The sequence below is a fragment of the Opisthocomus hoazin genome, chromosome 4, assembly GCF_030867145.1.
Source record: "Opisthocomus hoazin isolate bOpiHoa1 chromosome 4, bOpiHoa1.hap1, whole genome shotgun sequence".
NCBI classification, from domain to species: Eukaryota; Metazoa; Chordata; class Aves; order Opisthocomiformes; family Opisthocomidae; genus Opisthocomus; species Opisthocomus hoazin.
In genome coordinates this window covers 26224504-26246638 of record NC_134417.1, presented here as the reverse complement: position 1 = coordinate 26246638, position 22135 = coordinate 26224504, and positions in this window count along the sequence as shown.

The window sequence follows — 22135 nt, the reverse complement described above, 5'->3', positions numbered from 1 at the left end:
ACACTTAAAAATGGGATTTCCACCCGCCAGAACAGTCTTCAAGTGCGTTGAAAGAGACTGGCTAAGGCATTAATTAAAGCAATCTGGAAAGCCCTGGGCACTCCCACCACTCCAGCCTCGGAGCTGTGGAGAGGAGAGCTGCTTGGCTGCTAAAGCAAATGGGTATGAGACTTTTGTATTTTATCAGATAAGAAGATGTACCAAATGTCCTTTAATGTAGCTAATGAACCTTGGTGATTTAAGCTTGGCCGTGTCTCTCTGCGCCCACCAGCTGACGGAAGGCAAGGCAGTGGCTTTCTGAAGTGGGCAGGGCTGGGGAGATGCTCTGGGTGAAACAAGGGACTATGCTCCTGACTGACTGAGCAGCCCAGCTTTGCTTGTCTTCTGGGGATATGTCCCAGTGCTCCTCTGAGAATAATGTTTGGTGATTGCTATGTACTTATGAGCAGGTGACTAAAGGCTCCTTTTAAATAACGATGCATGGGAGCAATTAATGAGCTTTATATATGCGTGCATATACATATATTCTTACAGCTATGATATATAGGCTGTCTGATCTTCTCAGATATATAGCACAAGAATTATTTCAACCCTCATGCAGAGAGAGTTTTCATGGTAAATCATGGTACTTGGTGTTAGGGGTCTATGCATACTGCTAAACTGATGTTCTCTGGATCTCTGTCTAAACGCTAGCAGCACAAACCATCAAAGTTATACACCAAACGAATGTCGGTGTACCATTTCTAAAGACACATTGAAACATTCTGACTACAGTTCCACAAGTATTTTCCTCCTGGTCTGTACAGAGAGTGTATTAGCACCTGTGCAGGAGTAAAACTCCAAATATTTATACATAGCCTAAAGCCCGGTAGTCACTTCTGGTGAAACCATCTGCTTAACTGTGTGCTGTTTGTGGTTGCCTACGTCATTGGTAGAGATGGTGAAATACTTCAGTGCTTTTAGTGAGCTTTGTGTCAAAGTTATTTTATAATAAATTTGTCTTCAGCGTTGTGCTATGTGCTGATATGGACTAGGCTAGAGTCCCTTTTTAGAGCACAGCCTGAATTTCATCGCAGATGAGCAAAGATCCCTGATGCTTTGTTCTCCAAGAGGAGACTTATTTTCTGGGCTAACTGGATAAACAATGACATTTTGAAAAATTAGAGGTTCTGAATGTTCCAAAAATATTCCTAGTGTATTTTTGCTTCCTCCTAACTCAACTGTCGCTTGACCCAAAAAGCGCATAACTTGCTGTTTTGTGGTGTCATTTCTTTGGGCAGGTGAATTTGGAGTGCTTTGGATGTCTGATTGCAGCATGCCCTGTCAGTGCTCAAGGGAAGGAATATTATTTTCTCTTCCCACACCCATTTCAATTTAATTTAAAAAAATAAATCAATCCTACATTTCCAGCATGAAAACAATCAATGCTCAAAATAGGTGAAATCCATGCTTCTATTCATGCTCCACGTGAGACTGAGCCCTGCAGTGGTACAAAATGGTGGCTGCAGTGGTACAAAATGGTAATATTTCCATTTATTCTGAGGCAGTTTAAGAAATAATCCAATCGGCACATTTTTCCAAACATCCTGTAAAAGAGTGTGATTTCATAAATATAACTCTCTCGTAGCAAAATATTGTTCAGTGCAAAATAATTTCACCTGGATGGAGTCTTACGGGTGTCTTAGAAATGTTACCATTCCGAGGAGAAGATGTTTACAATTTTTTATCAGGCGGTGTTAATCTCTGGAAGAGGCGTGTGACTCTTATTTTTAGGGTCTGTCCTTTTCTTCCACTCCCTCCAGTTCCCCCAATATTGGTGTTTCCTTAGAAACCCTGGCTGTCAGATGGCATCAGAAAAATATGAAACAACACTGAACTGTCATTTGGGGGAGGTGGTTATTGTGCAAACAATGCGTTTTCTACTGCTGGCAAAAATTTTGGGATTAGTCCTCTTCCTGAAAACAATAATTTCAGCCAAGATTTAGGAGAGGGAGGAGCACATCTCTGCTTCCCTTTGCACACCTTGTTGAGAACGAATGTTGCTCTGAGGAAGAGCTCATTGCTATGCAGAGATATAACCTTTTGAAATCCTGGGTTGTGCTCCTGATGCTGGATAGATTTGTTGTCATGAAAGCTGTATACTAGGGCTGCATAACTCTTTGGAGGTGTTTATGTACAAGCTCTCCCAAGGGTGAGGTTTTATCAAACCTTATTATAAAAACTCTCCTCTCTGCAAGCTATCAAACTCTCAGCGAGTGATTAAAATTCAGTATTGTGCCTGGTCAAGGATAAGTCGAGACTGTCTTTCATATTCATGTCAGTAAATTACAGTACCCAGAAATTTCCAGAAGATTTTATATGAGTCATAGGTATCCTGTGTTGTGGTCACCTATAGGGTCCTGCCTTAGGATTGATTGGCAGGATATTTTCTTTTGTCGGTGTGTTCAAGCTTTTTTACTTCTTCTCTGCACTGCTTGTTTGGGACTGCCTTGACTTACCCCTTCTCCTGTCTCCTTTCCCTTCTGTGTCCCCCCAGAACCTCTCTCCTGCATTACGCCAGGACTCCTTGACTCCTTCATCAGACAGTGGAGTTTCTCTAACTGGGCTGGGAAAAGAAACCAGGTTTCTTTACAGAAATGTGCCACTACTACTGATTGCATTAAAGACAATGAATGCTAGCTGGGTTTGTGGTTGTTATACACTAAAAACCCAAAGCTGGTGTCTTCACTGTGTTGGAGGTGAGGGAAGGAAGTGAGAAGAGGAGGTTCTTGGCAGACTATCTTCCACCAGAGACAGACAGATTCTCTGCTGTCTTCCTGCACCTCTTCCAGAACAGACGAAGTCTGGTGTAGCAGCTGCAGCCTCAATATTGACAGGCTTTCCCCTCACACATACCAGCAGCTGGGAGAGCGGTGGAGCAGTCAGAGTGGGACCACTCACGAAGTCAACCGTCTCGCAGACTCATGGCGGTCCCCTGAGCTCACACTGCTCTCCTGTTCTCTCAGCTGGGCCCTGTGTGGATTTCGCCTCAGACTTTGAGGCGTGGAGGTGGTTTCTGTTTCATTTGTCCGCAAATATGCAAACTGCTGACGTCCTCTGTGTTTGAGGATTATGATCCGTGAGATGAGCCGAGGTAAAATCCATGGGAGTAGCAGCGCTCCTGCTCTACTGGAGGTTTTATTTTGGAGGGATGTGCCCAGGGGATGCGGGAAAAGCGTTGGAGTTCCCACCTAGCTGGATTTAACCCCAATGCATGGTTTGCAGGTTATTTAAGATGTGATCTACAGTGCGATGACCTTCTAGGTACTCGGGAAAGATTCGCACATGGCAACAGATTCTTTTCATGGTGAGGGCTAGTGGCGCTGCTGCTTGGCTGCCCTGAACTCATGGTTTGCCAAGCATCAATCCAGGTGACGGGGCAGAACTGAGCTGCCACCACCGTCTGCCCTGATTTATGGATGTGACCAGGGTGTATGGGCTCGTCTTCAAACAGACCAGGCGTGTGTGTAAGGATGCACCAGGCGACCCGTGACTCAAGGAGGGAGCACCTATCCATCCACATTTTCCGGAAGTCTTGGAGCATTGGTCTGTAAACTCTCTATCAAGTGTTGCCTGATAGCATCTAGGAGGGATGTTCTGCAACATCTATAAGTACTCCCAGGCAATCTTTGCCTTTATAGGCAGAGATATGGTTTCTGGGGTTCTTGCGTTGGTTTGCTGTAGACTTGTTTGCTCAGACAATACTTCATATAGCCGGTCTAAATCTGCACAACTTGCTTATTTCTCAGGTTTTGTTATTTTTCATGTCAGTCACTTTGCCTTTCTGACTCCATCCATTTAATTTCATCCACAGTGACACCAGGCTACTTTAAGAGCATTTAGTATACCCACGCTGACCTGTCCTTATTGCCATGTAACTTGCGCGTAACCTCAGTCACAGTGGCTTGAACGCTGCACTGTAAAAGTGCCTCAGAAGCCAGGCTGACGTAACTGCAGGCTTCTCCCGATTTATTTATTTATTTACTTATTTTCCCTGAGTGCTCACCAAAATGAGCTGTTGTATTCAAATCAAAACCTGTAACTCCTGCTCTGGCAGCTGAGTTGTACTTATGGAAATTGCTCTCAAATGGGAGTGATTACTCTGTTTTGGTACAGGTCTTTCCTCTTCTTTCACTGTTGATCTGTGAATGGCGCTTAGAATTTTAAATATACATTAGAAAATTCCTTCCTCTATTTTTCTGTTGTTGCTTATACTTAATTTTTTAAGGGTTTATATCTGCACCTGCAAAGTACTTTCTCTCCTTCTATGTACGTGCCATTGACAGTGTATACATCATAGATTTTATTAATTTGTCTATTGTTACAACCCATAAAGGTTTGGATTAATAAGATGTTTTTCAGATTCAAACTCTAAATGAGCCCTCCAAGCCATCAAGCTGATACTTGAGATTTCCTTGAGAGAATAAAATCTCACTGGAAATCATGGTATTGAATAAACCTGGAAATTCAAACACTCCACAGGCAGCAGATGCTGCTGGATCTGTAGGACAGTGCTTGGGGAAAAAGCATTTCATCACAGCCTGTAGCAGCTGTGAACATGAACCGCGTGAGTGTGCATGAGAAGGCATGTGCATGAGAAATGAAAATCAGGGAAACTGAGTCGCACAACATGAAAGTAAAAGGGGATGAATTAAATGTGTGCAACATCATTCTCCTCTATTGCCTGAGCAAGGAAATGGGTAGCACAGGTAGTCCCAGGGAATTTCTTTCATGCGAATGTAAGCCAACAAAATTACTCACGTGTAAGTGTGAGTTAGGATTTAACTACATGCCCTTATGTGACAGAATGATGTAGCCCTATCCACAGGGATTTAAAAATAAGTTCACGAACAGAAGCACTTTCTCATTTAATACCTACCCATACAGATAAAAATACCAGCAAACCCCATGCATCCTAATCTGTATACCAATTGCACAAGTGTTGAAAGAAAAAAAAAAAAATACCCTGCCTTAGAAACCCAGGAATTGCCATACTGGACCAGGCTGGAAAAGTCCTGATTTTACCTTCTGTTTCTGACAGTCGTTCCTTAGGTAGGAGCAAGAAACCTGTCATGGACAACTGGGGAATCATTTTCTCACAGGGAAATGTGTTGTTTTTTTTCCTTCCTCCATCAGTTAGCAGCTGACCTCTGGCCTGAAGCACAAGGCGTGGTATCTTTGACACAATTATTTTTATCCTAGGTGATACAAAAATCTCAGACCTTCCAGAAACCTAAGAAAACAGATACAGCTTGCGATGTTCCTGCAGTACAAAAAGGAAGAGAAAGAATATTTCTTTCTCTTTTAGTTGTTCTTCTACAGAAATATCAGATCAGAAAGAATCAGAGAAAACTACTTGAGGAAAGGTCACTCTACTGAACCTCTTTGAAACTCAGATAAAAGAACAATGATAATCACACTGTAGAGTAGTGTTAGATGCTTTAATTCAATCCTATAAAACCGAGTCTTTCCAGGGGACTTCTCAGCCGCAGACCACACAGAGGTTTGCCTGCCCACATGAAGTTTCTGTGCTGGAAGAGATGCTGGTGGCACCTCGAGCTGCCTGCGCTGGGCAGCCATCGCCAACCTGTCAGCACGGGGAAAAGGGACGTGATGGTTTTCTTCGGTGATGATGGGAGAAAATTGCGTGAACATGGTGATGCTGAGGACAGCATCACCATCTTTTGTTTTTCTTTTTTTTAAAGAACCAACATGGCACAAATAATTTAAACCCTTGTCCGCACTCCAGATTGGATAATGAAAGGGCTCATCATAAACCCTTGGCTGTGCAGCCCACGCTGTTGGGGTGCTAATTTGGGCAGTGATGCTGTGCCAGCCCTGTTGCGGGTGGGAAGGGGCACTCGGTGCCTTCTCCTGCTGGTTGAACACTGCGAGGCCAAGCGAGAGATTTTTTTCTTTTCCATTTAGAAAGTTAAATGCTGCACTCTCTCCAATTACAAACCTCAGTTATTGTGGGAACCACAGCTTCAGTGCCTGCAGCACAAAATCTGTGCCAGTGTTATTAGGTCAAATCTGATGTCCTCTATTTATGTTTATTTTATAACTGAGCAATAAGGGTCAATATTCGTCTGTGACAAAGTTCATTTTTCTGTGAGTAGACATTGATAGGATAAGATACAAATGGCTATAAAGTTATTACTTTGAAAATGTCTCTTATTATAGTTCAAACATTATTAATTCTTTCTTACCTTTTTTTTTAACTTGAATTAGAAAACAGCGAATGCAGCTATCTTTGGTTCTTCTGTCTGACATGGCTTTGCCAGTCTGTAAATTTTCTTTCAAATTAGTAGACTGAGTTTTCTTATCAGCCCTTAGCCAGTTGCAATTACTGTCACTCTTTTCAGCTCAGTTAATAGGTTTGTGCCAAGTAAACGAAAATTTTTATCATAAATTGGGATTTTACTGAGTGCCCTGAACTCACTGATATTGTTTTAAACATAAGAGCTGTTTTAGAAGTAGAGGTGGCAGGCACAGCTAAACTTTGACTTCACAAATTGCACTGGACAATTCAACAACAGCTGAGTGCATAAAGGATTATGTTTTCCCTCGTGGTTTTTGTGAGGGATTATATTTTTTTAAGAACAACAATTTAATGTAGAATAAACACAAGGCAGCATGCTCCAGATAAAGCTTTTGAAAAATGTGCAGTTCATATATATAGTCTGTTGGGAATTGATGTAATGCCATCTGAAATGCCATTGGAAATGTTAACCAGTCGCACATATACAGTACAAAATACAAAGTTTTGATCATAAAGAAATATATAGAACTAAGAAGAAAATACATACAGACCCCCAGGACAGCTGGCCTTCCCTTGCCTGTTTGTGGGAAAGGATCATGTATGGGAAAGGATGCTGTACAGAGATAGATGCAGGTTTGCTCCACTGAAAAGAAAGATGGTTTCACCTATTCTTTGTTGGCAGTATCTGGTTCCACTAAGGATACTTCACATCTCTTTCTCATGCTTCCTGACAATAAATATTTTGACATTTACCCATCTTGGGGCTTCTGAGATCATAGGGAAGTGACACATAACACACCAGCCAACCGTGGGGTGCTCAGCAGCTCTGTAACCCATTGTCTCTTGTCGATATGGCTGAGCCAGCTTTTGCCCATTGCATGGAAATTAAAGCCCTTTTTATAGAAAGTAAGGGTTTTAAAAAGTGTTGCCTTGGAAAAAGAAAGACCAAAGTTTGCCTTGTTTAAAAAGAGTACCTTTGTTGTGGGGCAGAAAAAGAAATGGTGGCTCCTCTTCCTCCTTGTGGTCTTCTGTACTCAATTGTGGGACGGGGGATTTGGCAGAGGACATTTTCAGCAGAGCATATATTTATACAAAACAGGTGGCGGCAGCGGTATAAGTACAACATAGTGGATATATTTTTAGGTTGTTTCTACCTCAAATTTGTGGACTGTTAAGCAAACTAAAGAAATTACGCTGGGGAGGGGGAACAGTGTGTGCTGTTTCCTGCTCCACCGTTTTTTCATGGGATTTTTCAAGCTCCTTGCTGAAAATGAGCTAAAGCAGCAGCGAGACCTCTCACACCCAGTCGCAGCAGCCTGCAATGGGGAGTCACAGCAGAGTGGGGGAATATCCCTAAGACCATCTGCCCATCGTGTCCTGCCTCTGGCAGTGGCTGGGAGCAGATGCCCAGGGCCAGAGTATCAGAACTTGGCAAACACCGAGAGATAATTTCTCTGGATATCCTCTCCCGGCTTCCAGTAATCTGCTGCTTAAGGGCTTACCGACCTGGAAGTGGCAGCTACATCACTGTGTCTAATAGTCCTCAGTGGACGTTCCCACTGTGAAGCTTGCCTCATTATGCCCTTGCACAACAGGACCCAATGAGTTGAACAAGCAGTCCTAAATCTGAAAATTCTTCATTGTTCGTGCTGGGCTATGCCACCTCCAAAGCATTCTTCTAATATGGTTGAAAATGATTTACATGGATGTGTACTCATGCAGGTGGTCATGCACGAAAACCCAGCCTCACAACCTCCCTGAAGTTAAAGTCGTTCCAGTGTTATCAGTGTGGATCAATAAATCAAAATATTCCACAAAGTATTTTGACCCTGGAGTCCGAAGCTGTGTTTGAAAAGTGTTCATGACCACTATGCAAAGCCCTTGGTGTTTCTGTTGTGTGGCAGTATTGATTATTGCCCCAAGGAGAGGAAAGGGTTAACATTTTAATGGCCAGTGGGGTTTTTTTTTTTTTTTACTATAAATGTATATGCTTTATCTCTTTTATTGCATATGAATCTTAGGTAGATATGGAACATCTGTTTCTTTTGAAAAGAAAAAAGATTAGTTACTGTGAGGGAGGAGCGTGAAAACGTGAAGGCACTCCTTCAGCAGGAATGAGATACAGCAGATTATATTTTGACATTGCTGTGTTCTCCACAGAGGTTTTTAGGCACAGGTGCATATAGACTCTCATATAGGTTTGGTTGCCATAGTCACAGACAGAAAAGAAAATACTGCCTGTCTCCTCCCACACGTGAAGTTCTGGGTTTGTTCTCTGGTTTGTACTGAAGAGCGATGGGTTGGTCCCAGCCGTGCTGGACTCTGAGGCAAAGCGCATCGCAAACCCGAACCCAGAAGTACCTGCAAGGTCTGTAAGTTGGCTTGCATATATTAAGCAACGTATAGCTTGGACGTGGCTTGTAGGTAGGAAGCAGCTTGCTTTTATGCATGCTAAATCTTAAGGCCAGGCCTCATTATCTGCTCGAAGAATGTTAATTGATACAGTGATTTGACGAAACTGAGGCAATGTTGCAGTCAGACCTACTAACTCCTTCTTCCTGGTGTCTTTCTAAATAGGTGGCCTGCGACCAGAGTTCACAGCCCCCAAAGCATAAAGGGCAATAGTTACTATAAAGAAAGATGGTTCAGACTGGTGAAATTACGTTGTCCTGGGGTTTTAAGTCACATTCATGCTTCCAACAGAGAAATAAATTTGGTTGTCACTGACAGAGCCTTTGCTCCCTGTGGATGTATCTACAGAACTATTTCTTCAGGGGACAATTAAAACGTAGAGCGCTGAGAATATGGGAAAAGAGTATGGACATAGTACAGTAATAACAAATAACAGATTGTGCCCAAAATGTTCCTTTCACTACTTGCTTCCCTTCAGATCTCTTTCCTGGCTTGTCTCTTTATTTGTGTTTGTTTTGCATAGGCAGGATGCAGTCTCTTCGTGAATATATTTCCCCAAGTAACTGTACTAGGAATAACCCACATTTGATCATACAGAACATGTTTTCATGGGAACCAAAATCCAGCTGAGTGAAGAACCTTAGATCCAAAGTATGTATGTGTGAGTGTATATATATACATATATATATTTAAAACCAAAGACAAATAAACCAAAAAACAATAAACCTAAGCCTCAGGAATAAAAGTTTCTGCTGCTACTCTATTTCTACCCTTTTTCTCTTCCTTTACTCTTGGTTGCTTCTATATGCAAAGCAAACAGCAATACTGCTTCAATAAATTCTGGATCAGGCTCCCGCCGTTCCTGTATAACCATCAAGAATATCTGTTTCAAAAATTTCACAGTGGTTTTCTAGCTTTCTGGCAAGGAAATTTCATTAAACCCAACCAAATTAATAGAGAGGACATTCTGCAGAGAGGGAATGGAAGATCTGACCCAGCTATGTCTGTGTGGCTGGAGGCAAGCCCCCGTCTCCAGAGGCTAGGTACATCAGGGCAGCAATACAGCATCTCCAAATTGCTTGGAGACCCATGAACAACTTTTGTATCATCCAAGTTCTGCTGGTGTAGCACGGGTCTTTGACTGACTTACACGATATGTACACAAGATTGATTTAACTGAAGTGCTTATATAACATCATCTTCCCGTTCATATGCTTACATAAATTAGAGGTGATCTATACCCCATAGTTATTACGAACAAAACATGAAAGAAGATGTCTTTGGAAACCTGAGAGGCATGGGTAATCACGGGACACTGGAGCATACAGGAGGGAGCTGTCAGGCTGTGGAGAAAGGTTTCCCCCTCCCTCTGCCACTGCAACTCATTAAAAGCCCCATTCTATTGTCTTTTTAAGTCCTAATTTTAAGTCAGTCACTGTAGCAAGGCCTTGATTGAAAGATTATTAGGGGAAAAAAAGAAATCTCTCTAACTTGAGGCACAAGATCTGTACCCTTGTGTGTTACTCTATACGTGTCTCACTTAAAACCTCCATTACATCCCTGCCTGAGCTTCCTGTGGTCCCAAGGAACACTTTCTGTGCAAGCCTTCATCTACCATCTCAGCCAAATTAATTCTCAGGGTTTGTCAGACACAAAAATCAACCACTTGGTTGTTGAGGGTCCTCTTCAGAGCTCGATGCCAGTGGTTGCTCATCACTAGGTGATTGTCCCTGAAATGATGTGGTGGCTGTAAGGGACTGTTAATTTATTATGTTGCTGTTGTTTGCACTTATAGGTAGAAATTCTTGGGTTTTTTATTGGGTTTTCTTCTGCATTTTATTGCCAAAACGCAATGGCAGTGGCTACATAAAATAGAACTGATCCAGGCTAATAAAGTATACTTGGCTTGCTAATGACTGCCTTTTAGTGGGAATATTCAACATGCAGATGGGCTTAGAGAGAGGTTACCTAAGTTCAAGTGAGAATGTAAATATAGATTCATAGATTTTTAAGGCCAGATAGCATCACTATGACCATCTTGTCTGATCTCCTGCATAACATAGGCCACAGAACTGCACCCGTTAATTCTCACATCAAGCACAATGTAGCAGAGATGTGTTTCCCGCAGATCCGTTCTTCTCCGTTAGGCTAACGTTTGAACTGACCTCACATCAGCATCCAAATTAGTGCTTTTAATAACCCAGATTACTGTCTATTAAAGGGGAATGCTTTCAAGATCTCCACTGGAAACTTGTTGGCTTGGTTGCACTTTTAGATAGATGGAGTTGTACAGTTGTTTTTAGTAGTATTTAGTAAAAACCCTAGAGTGAGGATCTGACAACCTTGCTCCGTGATGTATTGGCATGTCAGAAGAGCATATGGTGAAAGGAGGAAGAAGACAAGAGAGAAACCCAAACCAAAGCTTTTTAGAAACATCCTGAAAATTGGGTGGGTGACTAAGCAAAGGTTTCTTGCTACCAAAAGTGCAGCAACAATGACAAAAATATTTGGGTTCAAAATTATTCCCCCCTCTTGCAGAAAATTGTGTTTTCCTTGTTCACTTTAGGAGTTTTTAATGGCAACTGTTAATTTTTCCAGCAGGATTTCTCACTTTCCTGGAGAAACAATGAATCCATGAAACTTCTCCAAAAAGCAAACCCATTTTTCACGAGCCCTAGCCAAATGCTAGCGTTGCTGTGTCAGTCAGCCAGTACAAATGTTTCACAAAGTACTGTGAGCCCAGCTCCCTGGTTTTTGTTCACCGAAACAGCATTTGTTCTTCTGAATAATTTTATTTGGTCTGACAGGAGCTAGGCACGTGAATAAAACATTATGCAACATGAATCATGACTGCAGAATTAGATGTTACGTGTGTAGTTGTTTTTAAGTAGGAATAAAAAAAAAAAGCGCAAGTATTGTTGATGTTAATTTTTCAGCATTAGCTGAAGCGAGATATATTGGATCTGGCTGAGACCTGGGAATTGCAGCCTTTCCAGTATTCCCGCTCGAGACTGGGGTGTTTCAACACTGCTCCAGGGGCTACAGCAATGAGTAACTGTGGGGTGGAAAATGGTAAGGGACAGTGAGTGGACAGGGAGTATAAGATGAGTATTAGCAGGAAAATGGATGATACAGATGTTAAAAGGCTTTTTCAAGGCTCAGCCTTCAATGCCTTTCCTCATGTCTCCTCTCTGATGTGAGAGTTTATGACCGTACGGTAAAAGCTGGTGTGGAAGGTGGTAGTGTAACTCAGCCTATCGTTTCCGTAGCCTCTTCCAGCTGCAGCTAAAGAGGGTATAAACCAAATCCTGTTCTAGTCAAGCATTCTATCGGAGTGTCCTTCATATAAGCACAGCTGTTAATTGTGGGCTGCCTTTGTTTTTGCATGGCTTTCAGAGAACTAGTGCTAAAAGCAATAAAGAAATTAATAAATAAACCCCATAAAACAAAACCAACCCCCAAACACTTGAAAGACTCAGTTTGGGAAGGGATAGTCTGCCCATGGAGGTCTTCAGAGGCAAACAACAAGCCTTATCTGACTGAGGCCAGAAATACCTCAGTATTCTTCACTCATTTCCTGGTCAAAATGAATTTAATTTGCAGTCCGCTGAACAATCTGCACAGCCTGTAAGTGGTCTATGAGCAGAAAGTACATGCCATAGGAACAGGAAGAAAATCTTGCGGTGTTAGTCCGCAGTATTTACAGCTCCTGACAGGATGCCTTTTAGAAATGGCTTAGCACACGCACGCTGTAATTTGTCTGTCATTTCTCTGAAAGTTCATTGGCATTGTCAAGTCGTGTTTAACTCAGTAGGGAAATATGGATTTCATCCTTGGTGATTTCACGAAACGTTCTGATAGCCTTAAGGTATCCTGCTAAAACTACAACCTCCAATCTCCTCCCCACCTCCTTTTGAATGAATTGTACTTGTTCATATGACTTTATTATGCAAATGATCCAAAATGAGTCGTGAATGATTCTTTCAAACCATGATTGTTGTTTAAAAGGATTGAATGTCTGGTCGTACTGGAATACCCGCGTACCTGGAGCCTCTCTGAATTCACACATGAGTTGGTGTCCCTGATGCTACAGCCACAGAATGGGCACTGACAAAAATCAGCTGTTGCATTGATACAAGACAGCACGTGCCAACCATGATGGAGAACACTACCTGCCGTGTTGGGACTTGTCAAGCGCTGTGTGACAGCAGCATTTCGGCACTCTTCTTCCCCTTTTGCACTTTTATGAAGAGTAGGAAACTCCCTTTGCAGCACCGTACCTTTTGGGCTCGGTCCACAGTCCATCAACAGAAAATCTCCATCTTACGTCAACGAGCCAGGGCCAGCGGCAGATCCGCCTTTGTGCAGCTGTTGTTACAGACCTCAGATCGAGTCCGATGAACCTTGGGTATCTGGAGAACATTTTGTATCCCACGCTCAACCATTTAGTTAAATTTGTTTACAGACTACGTTAAGAAAAATAAAAGTGGGCAGGTTAAAAATAATTCCATTAATTTAGATGTGCTCCAAGCTAGAAAAGTGCTTGGTGCTGATTCCCCAAAGTTCAAATCTGAGTTATGCAAAGCACTGTCTGTGTGGTCTTTGGACAAGTAAATATTCCACCACCATGTCAAAATGAGAATGTTTATATGAAAATGTTCTTTATTTTTTTTAACTCTTCTACTATTTTTTTTAAATCTGATTTCACATTCACATACGCCTTTTTTATGAAGAAATTCAGAATAGTATCATTTCACCTGATTAAATCAAAAGGCAATTTTTAAACAAAAATCTGTGCCATTTAGAAAATATGCATTCCTTCACGGTACAAGTGAGCATAATTGCAGCAAAATACTGCTTTTAAGAATCCTGTCTTCATCTGCAGTCAGTGTGTCTGACACATAGCCATGTAGCACTGCAGAATTGGTTCCACATTATGTTCCTGGAAAAAGACAGGAGACTTGTGTTCTGTTGGTTGCAACCTGAAGACAACTTTTCATCATCAGAATCCAACCATGTACCATGCTGACATTGTCCTTCAAACTGAAGCTTGGTTATAAAGTTGGAGGAGGGAAAGAATGGAGATGATCTTTTCCGCTGACTGTGCAAAACTGTTTGCTAAACTCCATGAATAGATTATCATCACGTGTTTTTGTCTTACTGCTTAGACTAGACTGAGATGGCTGTGGGATGTGGGATATGACAGAGCATATCACTGTTAATTTTCAGTCTGGAGTGCTGGTTTCATCTGGAACACAGAGAGCTCTTTAATAGCGGTGCCTCATACTTCGAAATGGACCCACTCCTGCTTTGATGCAGATTTGAGAGGATCCCACACTGACATGTTGTCAAATCAACACTGAAGAGGGAGAAGAAAGGTATGTGTTAATGTGACAGATATGAGGAGAAGCAGGACTCCACATGAAACCATTGTAGGGCAGACCCAGACGCCAAAGTAATTGGATATTTCCTCCTAGACTTCTCCAACACTTCAGCAAAGCATGCAAGGCTTATTTTGGGTGTATGTTTGTTTTGAGAATTGGTGTGGTTAAACCTACATTGTGTATTAATAAGAAGATCTGGATATAACTGTGAAAATACCAATAGATCAAAATTTCTCATTTAATATGATGTGTGTTGGCCTACTGCAATTCAGTCTCTGCTGAAGAGTTAGTGGTCTCCTGATCAGCAGTAAATCATTGTGGAGAACTCACAGACAGATGGAGAAGAGCCTTCACATCTCTATTCCATCTTTCTACTTTTACTATCAGCCCCTTCCAGATTTCAAGAGTGGAAAGACATCCAAGACATCCATCCGAGCAAATCCTAATAATAATTCTGTAGCTGTATTGCTAATGCGCCCACATTTGTTCTTACAGATGGAATAACTCCCTGCAATCCATACATAAATATTTAGTTTTAGGTAGGCACCTGGATTCCAGTGATGAGTGGTGTAAACTTTAATTGCATTTCAGAAGCATATTTCCCGTATAATCTAATTTTTTTGTTAGACACAAAATAACATTTCTGCTCATTTTGCATAGATTTTTTTTCTTTGCTTTTGTCTGTTTAAATATGAAAAATGTGAACAAGTAGAGGAAAGCATGTTGACTAAGACAAATTAAATATGTACAGAGTAATTCATACACAAGTTTTAATTTTTTCCCTTCTTCTCTGTAAAGATATGATAATTTTCCAAATCTAAAACTTAAGCTTCATATTACTATGATCTATTCATGGAAACAAATGCTAGCTTCATTTCACAACTATTATTTAACATAGTACATATTACAAAACCTAATCTCTCAGTTCTTATTCCAAGCTCATGTTGTTGAGCTTCAGACGTTCAAGGAAATATACATATAATTTAATTTAATGTAGGTATCTATCAATGGAATACATATACTTAGCTTTTCAGCCAGGATTCACCTATTGATCTCATTTTCCCACGTATGAAACCTAAGCATACAGGTGTTTATACGCAGAAATGGAGCCTGACAGTCTTATTCTCAGGTGCATCACTGTGAGTAGAAACATCTTGTTAAACTAGAGCTTGCTGAGATGCCCCACCCAAAAATTCAGCCATTCAGGCTGGGAGCTATAGTCTAAATGGACAAAAAATCAGGAGTTCAGATTCAAAGCAGGAATAACATGTCATTTCTGAAAGGAAACTCAACAGCTTTAACATGATGCATTTTCTGGTGTTTCCAATCTCCAGATCCTGTTTATCTCTATTTATTGAGTATTATCTTTCTACTCTGCTTGTCAAAATAATACCTGAAGTTTTGTGATACACAGGCTTTGGCAGCATTATTGACTTAAAAAGTTCCTCTCTCCTTCACATTATATTGTATTCAACTCCCATGATAAGTTCGTGGATATGCTATATAGATCTGATCCAATATATTTCAAGAATAAGATACTGGTTGGAAGAATGTATACGTTGTTATCTCCCTTTAGGAATTATCTAAATGTGTTAAAACTCCAAGACTAACTATTTTAAGATTTAGGCTGATGGAGCTTGACACCTTTATGAAGGAATCATGTGAGAAATATGCCCAGAATAACAAGTGACTGGACTCAATATGCCAGGAGGTCCAATTTTCATGATAATTTTTCTTAATTATGTTTTTGGGGGCTTTTTACTCTGGGCTACTTGGTTATATTGGTAGTAAAAATAATCCCCTGTTCACCGCTTTGATATACCCAACAGCCAAGTAAGTCTCTTCCATCTATTTCTACTCATCTTCAAGGTCCCTGCAGTCAAGCTGCCTGCCAAGGTATAATTAATTTGTACTTTGTACCCCAAGGAGAAACAGCCTAATGTTCATCAGCTTGTATGTTCTAATACTTCGATGCCTTACTAGCTGGGATCTTATTAGTGTTTATTTGAATATCCATAATAAACAAAGCTGTATCCTTTGCCCTTCATTTCCTTCTTGAATGTGATAAATCAAATTCAGGCACTAATCATATTACATCCACTTATTATTATGGTAATTCATACTAATAAAGGGCCTGACCTTGCTGCTTCCACTGTAGTTAGCTGAGAGGGGAGATGGGTATCAGCTGCAATAGTAAAATACAAAACATAATGCCCAAGAACTAGCTGTGATTTAAAAAGCAAAACTCAGATTTGAGTTCCAGCTACTGTACTTTAAAGTGCTTAGTGATGTAGAATTTCTGCAAAGGGCAACACAAGCTGCATGGTTTTTAGTCCAGCTCATGAATACAGTTGTGTGTTGGCTAGGGAGACAGAACTTCAGCTCCTCATCTGAGAGCTTCAGTCTTTGTGGTCACTGGCAGAGCAAAACATCCATTGCCAGGAGCACTGTTCTAATTGACTAGAATGAATCTGCATTATTTTTTGGCAATTTCATGGGGAAAACCCCAAGTTTTTAAGTAATTTAAATTGTGTGGGAATGGATAGGATGTCCTTTCCCAAAATAGTGAATGTTGGTACAAACGTCATCTGGAGATTTTTATTCTTTTTATTACCTTCTAATTTTGCGCTTTATTTTCTCTTCCAGTTCTAAACTGAGCTGTCAAAAAGCTAGGCTGTAGTAACTAGGAAGTGTGCTGAGAGAAAGCAGAAGAAAAAAACATCACATTTCTATGTTCTTTTATCTCCTTAACTTACCAGGAGAACTCAGTCTGACCCAGGATTCAAATGGGGAGAAAATACAAATATAGAACTGCACACAAAAAGAGAGAAAATAGTAAATAGCTATTAAATGTGGTATTCTGATAGATTAGCATATTCTTAAAGCAGTAATGATTCTTGAGTTATATACATCACCCTTTATATTTCATCAGAAACGTTAAGTTGCTGAGGCTTGGTAAGGAGTGGTGAGGACATGAAGGTGTTACAGAAATCCTTAGTCCAAAGCCAGGTTGCTACGAGTATGAGGTGTGAACATCTCAGAAAATGAATGGAGACATTAGGCAGTTATTCTGTTTTAAGCATAAGCCACATGGACCCCACCACTGGTACCAAGCGGTTCAGTGGATTAGCATGTATGTGAAATATTCTGTGAGCTTGCCTGGGCCAATGTTCTGTACTGCATATTTGCTATGTCATTTTAAAGTAACTGGAATTTGATAAATGAATGGCAGATTATACAATCCCACTTTATCCATGAATTATAGAATGAGTAGCGACTCGTAATGTGGAAGGCGGGATGCGTGGATGGTAGTATAGACCAGAAATACGGGAAATTTCTGCTAACCATTGTTGTCTGGTCATTGCAGCTTGGCAGACACTCTACATTGGGAATTGAGGATGCCATCTGAATGTCCAGCTCCTTTTGTGGCTTCCTCTCTCCTGCTTTAGTTTCCCCCTCTGGAAATCTGTATGTCTTGCAAAAATTAGTATGGTGATGTATCATCTCCTACCGCAATGTGCATAGGCAAATGTATGCGTATGGGCAAATTTGTTAAATCCAGAGAAAATATTCCACTTTCTCTAAGGCACATAACAATCCGCGCAGTGAGGTGAGGCAGCTCCATGCTCTTCTTTAAGGACTGTCTGGAAGTGCTGTTTTCTTATGACTTCTGACCTTCTTGCCTTTTCCCAGTCGTGACTGTAAATGACAGAGCCTTCAAGTCCCTAAATAATTTGAAAATTCTCTTTAAAGAGGACATCTACTAAACTCGTTAGCAAAAGCTTGATACTTTTCACAATGAAATGTGTTATTTACTTACTCTTCTGAGTACCAGGGAAACATTTCTTGTTGTTGTTGTTTGTAATATACAATGCTTGGCATGTCTTGCTGGACATTTTAATGCATATATTTTTAGAAATTAATTCCACATCACATAAGGAATACATATATATTAAATCCCCAAGTCATGGTTCTTTTTTATTTTTTCCTCCTCACATGCGTTTAGTAAAAGAAACATTTCCAAAATTCCCATCTGTTCTGCATGTAAATTCAGCTAATTATACACTGATTGACAAGACTATAAAAGGACATTTTTGTGAGATGATAGGTTTAGCAGCCTGCTGCACTAAAAATTAACATGCGTAGGCATTCTGCAGTTTTCCCTTGGAAACTATATGTAGGAGTCAGGGAGATACAAAACACACACAACAAATTGTGCTCTGACTATCACCCATGGAGTAGCATCACGGGCTTGGGGTTGTTTGCATGTATTCACCCATGCTAGAGCAAATGTGCACTTTGGGAGGGATCAATAACCCAACAGTAATGATACAGCTTCAGCAGGAGCAGAAGGCAGTCTTGCGCACGGCTTACCTGAGTCAGCAGGTTTGAATTCTTCAGGGCTCTGTTGTTGGCTTGAATAAAAGCTGGAGACAGTCCAGAGGGCTCTGGATGGGCGCACAGGCACGTACGAGATAGTCAAAGCAGATGAGCTGAATTTCTAGCCTCGTTGAAGTCCTAAAGCCCAATTGAGAGTATTAAAACAGCAGGAAGAGTTTTGTCTTTTGAGAGAACATGGAAAACCTGCAGTTTTCGACTAACAAGATGTCAGGTGCTTCGTTCTCTTAAAAAGATGCATAGAGTGGTAGTGGTGGCAAGGTAAAGAGCAAAGCAGGAAAATGCTGTAGTACCCGGAGAAATGTTGGCCTTTATTCCTACATAAATTCCCATTGCTACCTATCATACTGTGTCCAAAAGGATGACAGATGTAGCAGTAGAGCACCGTGGATGCACTGCAGCACAGTACCGAGAGCTGCAATAATAAATTTGGGGCATTAGCAAACACCTTGGAATTAATTGATCTTCAATTGCTAGACTTCTGTCTAAATCCAGCCGTGATGTAAGCTGAGCCACTCACTGAGTTCCTTCGTAATCAACCACAGACATTTTAAAATAATGCATATTATGTTTCTTTGTTCTTCCTGTTCTTTGTTTTTTTCCTTTTTTGGGATTTGTTATCTACGTAGACCACTTTCACTCTAGGCAAGGAAGAGCAGAGCTTGTATTGGAATACAACCATCCTGGGTATTAAACTTGAGAAACCCATCGTTCTAGAACAGCAGGGGTGTTTATGAGAGAATCTGGGAGAAACATTATCAGAAAAGTTGAACAGAAATGCCGGAAAGGTCAGACAGAAATCAGATAATTTCTTAATTCTATTCTTAACAAGCGTAATTAAACATTGGAATAGATTAATAATGTATGTGGTTCATGCACCATCAATGAGGATCTTTAAAATAAGATTGAATCTCTTCCTAAAATGTGTGATTTAATTTCAGCACGAGATATTGGGTTAGATGAAAGGACCAGGAAATAGAATCCCAATCTGTGGTGCAGAAGAAATGCTCATGGTATTTCTGATGGCCCTGAAATTTCTGATTCTGGAAAAATCCACCAGGAGAAAAGTCAATTGTTCTACAAACATGAAAGGATAGTATAATAAGGTTAGAAAAGTAACACGTCGTCTGTGAAAGCTGTAACCATATCCATGCTAAAACAGTACCACGCAGTATTCATTATTGTCTGCTCAGTTTGAGTAGCCGGAAGGGGAGGCAGAGCTAACCCTCCGTGGCAGCACGTTTAGGAGTAGCAGGGACATTAGCAAGTTAGCATCTTGCAGCGAGTGCACTGATCTCGCTGTCAAGAGGACCCGGGTACGATGTTCCGTATACACAGCGTGACTGAGTATTCACCGCGCTACATTCCCGAGCCACTGCCCTCATTAAAGTTTGAAAGCACACCTGGTTTACGAGCCTCCCAGCGCCTTTACTCCCATAAATCTTTTTTGCTAATGTTTTAGCCTAGCCCATAGAATAATACTGGTTTTGTTGGTTTCTTTTTATTTTTTTTTTTAAGATTATACATAGAAAGATTATGATGTATTTTTATATTTTCTGCTTCGGGCATAGCGTTAACATAACACTCATTGATCACATCAACAAAGGGTTCCTGGCCATAGTTCCCAGCTGCTTGCAGGGAGTTTGGGGTATAAGATGGGGATTTTTTCAGTTTTGATATTTAACAAGGTAAGGGAAGGAAGGGGGAAGGAAACAACAGAGTTGAATTGCTCCTGGGATGCGTAGCCACAGAACCATGGCACTGCTATCCGAACTTTCACCGCCCTTTTCCTTCGGTGCAGCCTGTGGGCAATTCAGCAGCATCATTTAGCCCTTACAGTAGCAGCTTAATGGGAAAAGCTGAACCTGGAAATGATCTGTTTCACTAAATTAAGTGCCTTTTTATGAATTGAATGGTTCATCCCCCAGCGGGCGACAACTGAAAACTCTGCTCCAGATGGAGAATGTCAAGCTCCTCATATCGTAATTAATCTAAACAAACTTCTAGATAATTTAATGAGTCATAGTTCACAGAATAATGTCAATAAGGACCAAAACATTGGCGTGGATCTGTGGGGAACCTTAAATCAGAGAAAACTAACACCGTTAGCACCTCGATAGCCCTTCTACGGAGAAGATCAGCAGTAACAACCTGTTGAAGTCAATCCAAAGTAACTACTAGCTTCTCTGATCTTGTGATTAACAAGACAGTACATTGTACTTGCTGTCTGCAAACAGTGGTAACGCTGTGTTTGCAACTCCACATGATTTTGTGATGCGCAGAAGAGTCCAAAGGACTGTAGTGCAGTGGGAAGCAGCAAAAAAGCTGTAAATATTTGCATATAGTAAAACTAATAAACAGTTTATAATTCGTTTTAGAAACAGTCAATCAAAAATTTTGAAATTAAAGATTGATATGGACTGCTGAATGAAGCAATCCACACATTCATAAAAACACGTGCTGCCCAATGAAAATACCGTCCAACTTTTGTTTTTTTGTTTTTTTTTTACTTTGTACATTTTAGCTGTTGTATTCCGGTAACACATAAAACCAGCTTGAACCATGAAGGAGGTTCCAAGCACCTCTCCATAATGGAAACAACAACCTCTTCAGTGCAGCACAGAAAAACTCTGCATGAAGAAATGATTGGCACAAACTATAGCTGTCTCTTTGGCAACTGTCACTTCAGTTTGCTGGTAGCAATTCACATCGGTTTGGTGATAGTGATTTACAATATCTTGCCCCTTCACAGCTGAATACAACTGTAAAATGGTTCCATGACAAATAAAGTGTAATGCTTATTTTTTTACAGTAAGCTTGTTAGAATATTGAACAATCCTACAATCAAAGAAGCATCCAAAGTACAGGGCACAGTCAAACCACACATTAGAGTGAAAACCCAAAATACATAGCAAAACTGTCAAAAAGAGTGCTAGACATGGAGACTGAGAAACGAGAGCGATGGAGGTAAAAGGATTTTTTTTTTCAAAGTTGTTTTCTCTTTATTACTATTATTATTATTATTTTATTGTTTAAATTTTATTTATTTTAAAATTATTTTTATTTTATTTATGCTAATTATTTACACTTTTTATTTAATTAGTAGGGGTTCAGCCCTTCTTATTATTGCCTTGCTCAGCAAGTTTTCCCTCTGGAAAGACAGAATTCTTCCCAAGGAAAGTCCGGGGAGCTGAGCCCATCACCCCACCCAACGCAGGGCTTCCTCCAAAATTAGACCACATTGCTCATCGCCTTACTGAAAGAGGGGATGGAGATCACAAGAGTGAGGATTTTGTGTCTACTTGTCTTTTCACATCGCAGAGCTGGAGACAGGAGTCGAGGTGGGGTCTCCTGGCTTCACGTAGAGGGGAACAACTTCACACCCTTACCTGCCATTCGCCTGCTTGTTAAAGCACCCTGAGCCTGAACAAAACGCTCACGAACCCAGTAGTGGCTCTGTGCAGAGACATGCAAGAGGTGAGGAGCAGGGTCCCTCTTCAGGGACCTTTCCACCAGTGCACACTTCTGCTTTCCGTCAAACAGAGATGGAGCAGTTTTACTCTAATTTCCAGGAAATCACACTTCACTCTTTCAGAGCTCTGTAAGTTTGTTTCCATTATTTCAGGGAACTATAGTTTCT